Raw genomic sequence first — 10,000 nt, 5'->3', positions numbered from 1 at the left:
CTTTGCGGCGTGGAGGCAGTTGCGCGACCACTCCTATCCCAAACCAACAAAGCATGGTGTATCCTAAGTGTTCGGTACAAGCACACCACGACGGGACACATTGAACGGTTCAGCGATCTCTCAGCACTAGTGGAAGAACTCCAACGTGATACGGGAGACATTGCTCTAAACCGAACGGCATCTCTGCGCGTTTGCTTGACGCACCCCCAACTTGGTCAACTGTTGGACTTTTTCGTAATCACGGCGGGACACATTGAACGAGCTCTAACGGATCTCTGCACGCATGGAACATGGTGGCGGGAATCATTGCTAGAACCGAACGGCGCCTCTGCGCGATGTACAAAGCCCAACAGAACCTCGTATCGGCTGCCGAGACCGGGCTTGAACAACGGACTTTCACCTCTAATTTATATCAACTCACCACTCCCCGAGGATCCGCAGGGTAGCTGGGTCCCGTATCGTTATTTGCGATTCGTGTTTGCATTACACTACATTGAACTATTCCAACTTGTTTATCCGCATGGCGAACATTTGCTGCAGAGAACATTTAAGTTCCACTTCGCTCTCCCTACGTGGGTCTGAGCTTCGCTCTCAGGAAAAAATATGCCACATTTGGTAGGGAGACCCGGTTTCATCACGCTTTGTGCCCTGCACCATATATACCCTCATAAATTTATTCATTGGATTAGATCCAAGGAACACCAGATCATGCACCACTACCCATAATAGCTCATCGAGCTTAGCGTGAATCCTTCGGGTTTCCTAAGAAGTTCGATTGGTCTTGCAGAGTTTAAAGACAACGAAGCTTAGTTTCAAGCAATGGTTAATATACGCGTATTCAAAACCCTTAGCTGTTACAACTTTTACCGACCATCACGACGAAGTCTTTGGGTCCGTAGACCCGTGATGTACTGCTCCAGGAACGTTTTGATAGGGTGGAAGCTCAAAATCATAGGTTAAAATCATCGGCAGAGCCCACCAGACACCACTTTTGCTTCATTAGTTCGGACTATAGGCATACGACGATTTTTTATCGCGGAGGGACGTATGACCCAAACGGGCTTAATGACCCACTGCCACTGCAAACCATGCTCCTACGACTAAATAGAGGTAAAAACTACGATTTGGTGCAATCTTTCATGTTTTGACCTCGTAGCAAGGTACCCTATAGTAGGCAATGAACAAATGATCATAATCCCAGGAGGGCAAAAAATGGGAACCCGAAAGGAAAGCGCTGTTGGCGCGCTTCGCTACTGGCCCGTAGAGTAAAAATGGTACCCCCAACAAAGTTGTCGATTGACATTCTGATTGCACTTTTCATCATCTAGGGTGCGTTCCTTACACGTTTTGAGGTGTTTTGGCGAAAAACATGTTTTTGAGCCACACGAGCTCTCCGGCCCGTTCGGTGCACATTTTGAAAAGCTGAGGAGCTGCCCCTAGGTTCGGGGTGTCACAAAATATTGAAAAGTGGTCAAAAAACCGCTATCCAGAATCGGATGTAGAATCATTAGACGAACTTAAAATTGTTCCACGACCAATGTCTGCGACGTTTAGTATTCAAGATATGGCCCGCCCTAGGTCTGACCTGGCATTTTCGTGAAAATTTAAAGCATGGCCATAGGGACGGGTGAAATTGCTATTTTGAAGCAAAAACCACCTCACTTTAAATGGCCATAACTTTTCGAAAACAAGAGCTAGGGTGCGTTCGCTTACACGTTTTGAGGTGTTTTAGCGAAAAACATGTTTTGAGCCACACGAGCTCTCCGGCCCGTTCGGTGCACATTTTGAAAAAGCTAGGGAGCTGCCCTAGGTTCGGGGTGTCACAAAATATTGAAAAGTGGTCAAAAACCGCTATCCAGAATCGGATGTAGAATCATTAGACGAACTTAAAATTGTTCTACGACCAATGTCTGCGACGTTTAGTATTCAAGATATGGCCCGCCCTAGGTCTGACCTGGCATTTTCGTGAAAATTTAAAGCATGGCCATAGGGACGGGTGAAATTGCTATTTTGAAGCAAAAACCACCTCACTTTACAGCTTTTTCAAAACAAGAGCTAGGGTGCGTTCTTTACACGTTTTGAGGTGTTTGGCGAAAAACATGTTTTGAACCACACGAGCTCTCCGGCCCGTTCGGTGCACATTTTGAAAAAAAGCTAGGGAGCTGCCCTAGGTTCGGGGTGTCACAAAATATTGAAAAGTGGTCAAAAAACCGCTATCCAGAATCGGATGTAGAATCATTAGACGAACTTAAAATTGTTCCACGACCAATGTCTGCGACGTTTAGTATTCAAGATATGGCCCGCCCTAGGTCTGACCTGGCATTTTCGTGAAAATTTAAAGCATGGCCATAGGGACGGGTAAAATAGCTATTTTGAAGCAAAAACCCGTCTGACTTTAAATGGCCATAACTTTTGAAAAACAAGAGCTAGGGTGCGTTCCTTACACGTTTTGAGGTGTTTGGCGAAAAACATGTTTTGAACCCTGATACCTCCGGTGCACATTTTGAAAAAAGCTGGGAGCTGCCCTAGGTTCGGGGTGTCACAAAATATTGAAAAGAGGTCAAGAAACCGCTATCCAGAATCGGATGTAGAATCATTAGACGAACTTAAAATTATTCTACGACCGGTGTCTGGCGTTTGAGTATTAGATATGGCAACCCTAGGATACGGGCGTTTTCGTGAAAATTTAAAGCATGGCCATAGGGACGGGTAAAATAAGCTGTACAGGCAAAACCATCAGCTTTAAATGGCCTGCTTTGAAAAACAAAACTAGGGTGCGTTCATACGTTTTGGTGTTTTGCTTGGCATGTTTTGGAACCACAGGCTCTCCGGCCATTCGGTGCACACAGCAGGAGCTGCCCTAGGTTCGGTGTACAAATGAAAAGTTGGACATATAGGTCGGATTGTGGGTGGTGGTGTTTACGACGCGTTGTGGTGTTTCGTGCGAAGTTTAAAACGCCCAATGGCCATAGGGACGGTGAAATTGCTATTTTGAAGCAAAAACCCGTCTGACTTTAAATGGCCTGCTTTTGAAACAAGAGCTAGGGTGCGTTCCTTACACGTTTTGAGGTGTTTTAGCGAAAAACATGTTTTGAACCACACAGGCTCTCCATTAGATTCGGTGCACATTTTTGAAAAAGCTAGGAGCTGCCCTAGGTTCGGGGTGTCACAAAATATTGAAAAGTGGTCAAAAACCGCTATCCAGAATCGGATGTAGAATCATTAGACGAACTTAAAATTGTTCTACGACCAATGTCTGCGACGTTTAGTATTCAAGATATGGCCCGCCCTAGGTCTGACCTGGCATTTTCGTGAAAATTTAAAGCATGGCGCGGGACGGTAAAATAGCTATTTTGAAGCAAAAACCCGTCTGACTTTAAATGGCCATAACTTTTCAAAAACAAGAGCTAGGGTGCGTTCCTTACACGTTTTGGAGGTGTTTTAGCGAAACATGTTTTGAGCCACACGAGCTCTCCGGCCCGTTCGGTGCACATTTTTGAAAAAAGCTAGGGAGCTGCCCCTAGGTTCGGGGTGTCACAAAATATTGAAAAGTGGTCAAAAAACCGCTATCCAGAATCGGATGTAGAATCATTAGACGAACTTAAATTGTTCCACGACCAATGTCTGCGACGTTTTAGTATTCAAGATATGGCCCGCCCTAGGTCTGACCTGGCATTTTCGTGAAAATTTAAAGCAGCCATAGGGACGGGTGAAATTGCTATTTTGAAGCAAAAACCACCTCACTTTAAATGGCCATAACTTTTCAAAAACAAGAGCTGAGGTGCGTTCTTTACACGTTTTGAGGTGTTTTGGCGAAAAACATGTTTTGAGCCACACGAGCTCTCCGGCACGTTCGGTGCATTTTTCGAAAAAGCTAGAGCGCGCCCCTAGGTTCGGGGTGTCACAAAATATTGAAAAGTGGTCAAAAAACCGCTATCCAGAATCGGATGTAGAATCATTAGACGAACTTAAAATTGTTCCACGACCAATGTCTGCGACGTTTAGTATTCAAGATATGGCCCGCCTAGGTCTGACCTGGCATTTTCGTGAAAATTTAAAGCATGGCCATAGGGACGGGTAAAATAGCTATTTTGAAGCAAAAACCCGTCTGACTTTAAATGGCCATAACTTTTGAAAAACAAGAGCTAGGGTGCGTTCCTTACGTTTTGGGTGTTTTAGCGAAAACATGTTTTGACACGAGCTCTCCGGCCATTCGGTGCACATTTTTGAAAAAAGCTAGGGAGCTGCCCCTAGGTTCGGGGTGTCACAAAATATTGAAAAGTGGTCAAAAACCGCTATCCAGAATCGGATGTAGAATCATTAGACGAACTTAAAATTGTTCTACGACCAATGTCTGCGACGTTTAGTATTCAAGATATGGCCCGCCCTAGGTCTGACCTGGCATTTTCGTGAAAATTTAAAGCATGGCCATAGGGACGGGTAAAATAGCTATTTTGAAGCAAAAACCCGTCTGACTTTAAATGGCCATACGAACGAACAAGAGCTGGGTGCGTTCCCCACGTTTTGAGGTGTTTTGGCGAAAAACATGTTTTGAGCCACACGAGCTCTCCGGCCATTCGGTGCACATTTTTGAAAAAGCTAGGGAGCTGCCCCTAGGTTCGGGGTGTCACAAAATATTGAAAAGTGGTCAAAAACCGCTATCCAGAATCGGATGTAGAATCATTAGACGAACTTAAAATTGTTCTACGACCAATGTCTGCGACGTTTAGTATTCAAGATATGGCCCGCCCTAGGTCTGACCTGGCATTTTCGTGAAAATTTAAAGCATGGCCATAGGGACGGGTAAAATAGCTATTTTGAAGCAAAAACCCGTCTGACTTTAAATGGCCATAACTTTTGAAAAACAAGAGCGGGTGCGTTCCTTACACGTTTTGAGGTGTTTTAGCGAAAAACATGTTTTGAGCCACACGAGCTCTCCGGCCATTCGGTGCACATTTTTGAAAAAAGCTAGGGAGCTGCCCCTAGGTTCGGGGTGTCACAAAATATTGAAAAGTGGTCAAAAACCGCTATCCAGAATCGGATGTAGAATCATTAGACGAACTTAAAATTGTTCTACGACCAATGTCTGCGACGTTTAGTATTCAAGATATGGCCCGCCCTAGGTCTGACCTGGCATTTTCGTGAAAATTTAAAGCATGGCCATAGGGACGGGTAAAATAAGCATTTTGAAGCAAAACCCGTCTGACTTTAAATGGCCATAACTTTTAAAAAGACAAAGCTAGGGTGCGTTCCTTACACGTTTTGGTGTTTTAGCGAAAAACATGTTTTGAAACCACACGAGCTCTCCGGCCGTTCGGTGCACATTTTTGAAAAAAGCTAGGGAGCTGCCCCTAGGTTCGGGGTGTCACAAAATATTGAAAAGTGGTCAAAAACCGCTATCCAGAATCGGATGTAGAATCATTAGACGAACTTAAAATTGTTCCACGACCAATGTCTGCGACGTTTAGTATTCAAGATATGGCCGCCCTAGGTCTGACCTGGCATTTTCGTGAAAATTTAAAGCATGGCCATAGGGACGGGTGAAATTGCTATTTTGAAGCAAAAACCACCTCACTTTAAATGGCCATAACTTTTCAAAAACAAGAGCTAGGGTGCGTTCCTTACACGTTTTGAGGTGTTTTAGCGAAAAACATGTTTTAGCCGAAACTCTCGGCCATTCGGTGCACATTTTGAAAAAAAGCTAGGGAGCTGCCCTAGGTTCGGAGTGTCACAAAATATTGAAAAGTGGTCAAAAACCGCTATCCAGAATCGGATGTAGAATCATTAGACGAACTTAAAATTGTTCACGACCAATGTCTGCGACGTTTAGTATTCAAGATATGGCCCGCCCTAGGTCTGACCTGGCATTTTCGTGAAAATTTAAAGCATAGCCCATAGGGACGGGTGAAATTGCTATTTTGAAGCAAAAACCACCTCACTTTAAATGGCCATAACTTTTCAAAACAAGAGCTAGGGTGCGTTCCTTACACGTTTTGAGGTGTTTTGGCGAAAAACATGTTTTGAGCCACACGAGCTCTCCGGCCGTTCGGTGCACATTTTTGAAAAAAGCTAGGGAGCTGCCCTAGGTTCGGGGTGTCACAAAATATTGAAAAGTGGTCAAAAACCGCTATCCAGAATCGGATGTAGAATCATTAGACGAACTTAAAATTGTTCACGACCAATGTCTGCGACGTTTAGTATTCAAGATATGGCCCGCCCTAGGTCTGACCTGGCATTTTCGTGAAAATTTAAAGCATGGCCATAGGGACGGGTAAAATAGCTATTTTGAAGCAAAAACCCGTCTGACTTTAAATGGCCATAACTTTTGAAAAACAAGAGCTAGGGTGCGTTCCTTACACGTTTTGAGGTGTTTATGGCGAACATGTTTTGACCACGAGCTCTCCGGCCCGTTCGGTGCACATTTTTGAAAAAAGCTAGGGAGCTGCCCTAGGTTCGAGGTGTCTGGAAAATATTGAAAAGTGGTCAGAAAACCGCTATCAGAATCGGATGTAGAATCATTAGACGAACTTAAAATTGTTCTACGACCAGTTTGGTATTCAGATATGGCCGCCCTAGGTCTGACCTGGCATTTTCGTGAAAATTTAAAGCATGGCCATAGGGACGGGTAAAATAGCTATTTTGAAGCAAAAACCGTCTGACTTTAAATGGCCATAACTTTTGAAAAACAAGAGCTAGAGGTGCGTTCCTTACACGTTTTGAGGTGTTTTAGCGAAAACATGTTTTGAAACCACACGAGCTCTCCGGCCGTTCGGTGCACATTTTGAAAAAAGCTAGGGAGCTGCCCTAGGTTCGGGGTGTCACAAAATATTGAAAAGTGGTCAAAAAACCGCTATCCAGAATCGGATGTAGAATCATTAGACGAACTTAAAATTGTTCTACGACCAATGTCTGCGACGTTTAGTATTCAGATATGGCCCGCCCTAGGTCTGACCTGGCATTTTCGTGAAAATTTAAAGCATGGCCATAGGGACGGGTGAAATTGCTATTTTGAAGCAAAAACCACCTCACTTTAAATGGCCATAACTTTTCAAAACAAGAGCTAGGGTGCGTTCTTTACACGTTTTGAGGTGTTTTAGCGAAAAACATGTTTTGAGCCACACGAGCTCTCCGGCCGTTCGGTGCACATTTTTGAAAAAAGCTAGGAGCTGCCCTAGGTTCGGGGTGTCACAAAATATTGAAAAGTGGTCAAAAACCGCTATCCAGAATCGGATGTAGAATCATTAGACGAACTTAAAATTGTTCTACGACCAATGTCTGCGACGTTTAGTATTCAAGATATGGCCCGCCCTAGGTCTGACCTGGCATTTTCGTGAAAATTTAAAGCATGGCCATAGGGACGGGTGAAATTGCTATTTTGAAGCAAAAACCACCTCACTTTAAATGGCCATAACTTTTCAAAAACAAGAGCTAGGGTGCGTTCCTTACACGTTTTGAGGTGTTTTAGCGAAAAACATGTTTTGAGCCACACGAGCTCTCCGGCCCGTTCGGTGCACATTTTTGAAAAAAGCTAGGAGCTGCCCTAGGTTCGGGGTGTCACAAAATATTGAAAAGTGGTCAAAAACCGCTATCCAGAATCGGATGTAGAATCATTAGACGAACTTAAAATTGTTCACGACCAATGTCTGCGACGTTTAGTATTCAAGATATGGCCCGCCCTAGGTCTGACCTGGCATTTTCGTGAAAATTTAAAGCATGGCCATAGGGACGGGTAAATTAGCTATTTTGAAGCAAAAACCCTCTGACTTTAAATGGCCATAACTTTTCGAAAACAAGAGCTAGGGTGCGTTCCTTACACGTTTTGAGGTGTTTTGGCGAAAAACATGTTTTGAAACCACACGAGCTCTCCGGCCCGTTCGGTGCACATTTTTGAAAAAGCTAGGGAGCTGCCCTAGGTTCGGGGTGTCACAAAATATTGAAAAGTGGTCAAAAACCGCTATCCAGAATCGGATGTAGAATCATTAGACGAACTTAAAATTGTTCTACAACCCCCAGTCCGACGCCTCGTATTCGAGATATAGCACTTTGTAGGTCTGACCGAGCAAATTTGTACTGAAATGTATGGCGGACATGTTATTCATTAAACAACATTAACTTGCATCGTGCCCTACTTCATCGGCACAGCTACTATCGACTATCTATTGTTGAAATGGATTGAGTTTGACCATTTAGCTCTTTTCTTATGCCGTGCACCAACAGTGTGTACCGATCAGGAAAGTACACTACTTACGCGTTCATGGATGTATATGTTGGTACAAGTTGCCGGTCGGAATAGCAGTGCACCAAAACTGTGTACCGATCAGGGAAAGTACAAGACGGAGGCGCAGCCCGAGCGTACGCGTTCATAGATGTCCATGTTGGTACAACCTACATGTACGTACCTTGTTTTGTATCAAAAGTTCCAATAAAGTGTTTGTATGCTTAAAATGCTTATCTCAACCGGTCACCTTTTGGCCTGCCCTTTTATAGACAGAAACCTAGAACGATACTCGCGATGTTTGTGTTTTCCATTCGCCCGGGACGACGAAATGAGCTCTGTGCACATCGTGTAGAAAACTGTCTCCTCCTCGTATGTTTTTGTCCCTCCACGCATATAATCACCCACATTTGTGTTCAACACGGACGGCGCAGCCCGAGCGAACGCGTTAATGTTTATGTTTGTGCACACTAAAGTTACAATCCTAGGATTTGGTTATTGCGTCGCAGTGCCCGACCGTCGCGGACACCATTCTTGGACAAAAGTCCAAGTACGTAGAGTACATTCCCTAGGTATGTGCCCGTTCGTGACTTTCGTTGCGTGCTTACAGACACGCTTGGGTATGTTTACCATACAAGGTTTACTAGGAAAACCTGGGAAGGACGCTTGCCCTCCGTCGCGGACACCATTCTTGGAAAGAAGTCCTGGTACTTAGCGTTCTTTAATGTACTTGATCAGTTTGTATTGCAATTGCTTTGTGCCATTGACTTTTGCTAATGCTCACTAAGGGGTGTTCGTTTGCGATGTGTATGATAAGCAACTGTCTATTCTTACCAGCAGTTAATCAACACTTTTCACCCAAATCATAGGAACGTAGAGTACTTTCCCTGATCGGTACACAATTTTGGTGCACCTCTAACTTCGCCAGCACTTTATCGTTACGTTTTGTGCACAACCTTGGGACATGGTGTAAGTTTCATCATTGTTATGTTTGATTCGGTTTATTATGATTGAAAAATACGCTACGTCCAAGAAATCTGAACTCGAATACTTTTGCCACGTTGCGCAAAAAGCTACTGAGCAACTCCTAGCCGTTTACCGATTTAAAATTTAATTTTCGTTATTAGTTTTAAAAAATACGCTAAGTCCCAAAAATCTGAACTCGAATACTTTTTCTATGTGCCGCCAAAAGCTACTGAGCAACTCCTAGCCGTTTACCGATTTAAAATTTAATTTTCGTTATTAGTTTTAAAAAATACGCTCAGTCCCAAATCCTGAACTCGAATACTTTTTCTATGTGCCGCTAAAAGCTACTGAGCAACGCCTAGGTTGGTACATTTCTGGTACATGGAGTGTATGCGTGCAGGCGTACTGCCGTGCTGGACTGGAAAATCGCACTTGCTACTAGAACGTAGAGTAATTCCCTAGATAGGTGCTTTTGCATGCCTCTGTTCGACGTCCATGCAACTTGGAACGTGCGACACACGTAGCTAGGCTTCCCATACATATTCCCTAGGGTAGCACCAAATTGCACACTTTCAGGGGTATATTTTGGTACGGTGTACTGTGCATGGTACAAGTATCATTAGCTCGTGCAATTTATTTTGCATCAAGTTGCGATTGCTGGTGCGTCGAGATAGGAGTGTTTCGCGACTTTTGCCAAGCTTTGGTGCCATTTGGTGAATAATTAATGTTCTAGCCACAATAAACGTGCCACATAATGCCAATAACGAAAACGCCATTTTCAAGGGACTTCCAGTCAAAATGTTTGCAATCAGCGCTTTC

Source organism: Anopheles arabiensis (genome assembly GCF_016920715.1).
Source record: "Anopheles arabiensis isolate DONGOLA chromosome X unlocalized genomic scaffold, AaraD3 X_pericentromeric_contig0001, whole genome shotgun sequence".
Classification (NCBI taxonomy): Eukaryota; Metazoa; Arthropoda; class Insecta; order Diptera; family Culicidae; genus Anopheles; species Anopheles arabiensis.
Note: the sequence above shows the minus strand (reverse complement) of the source record.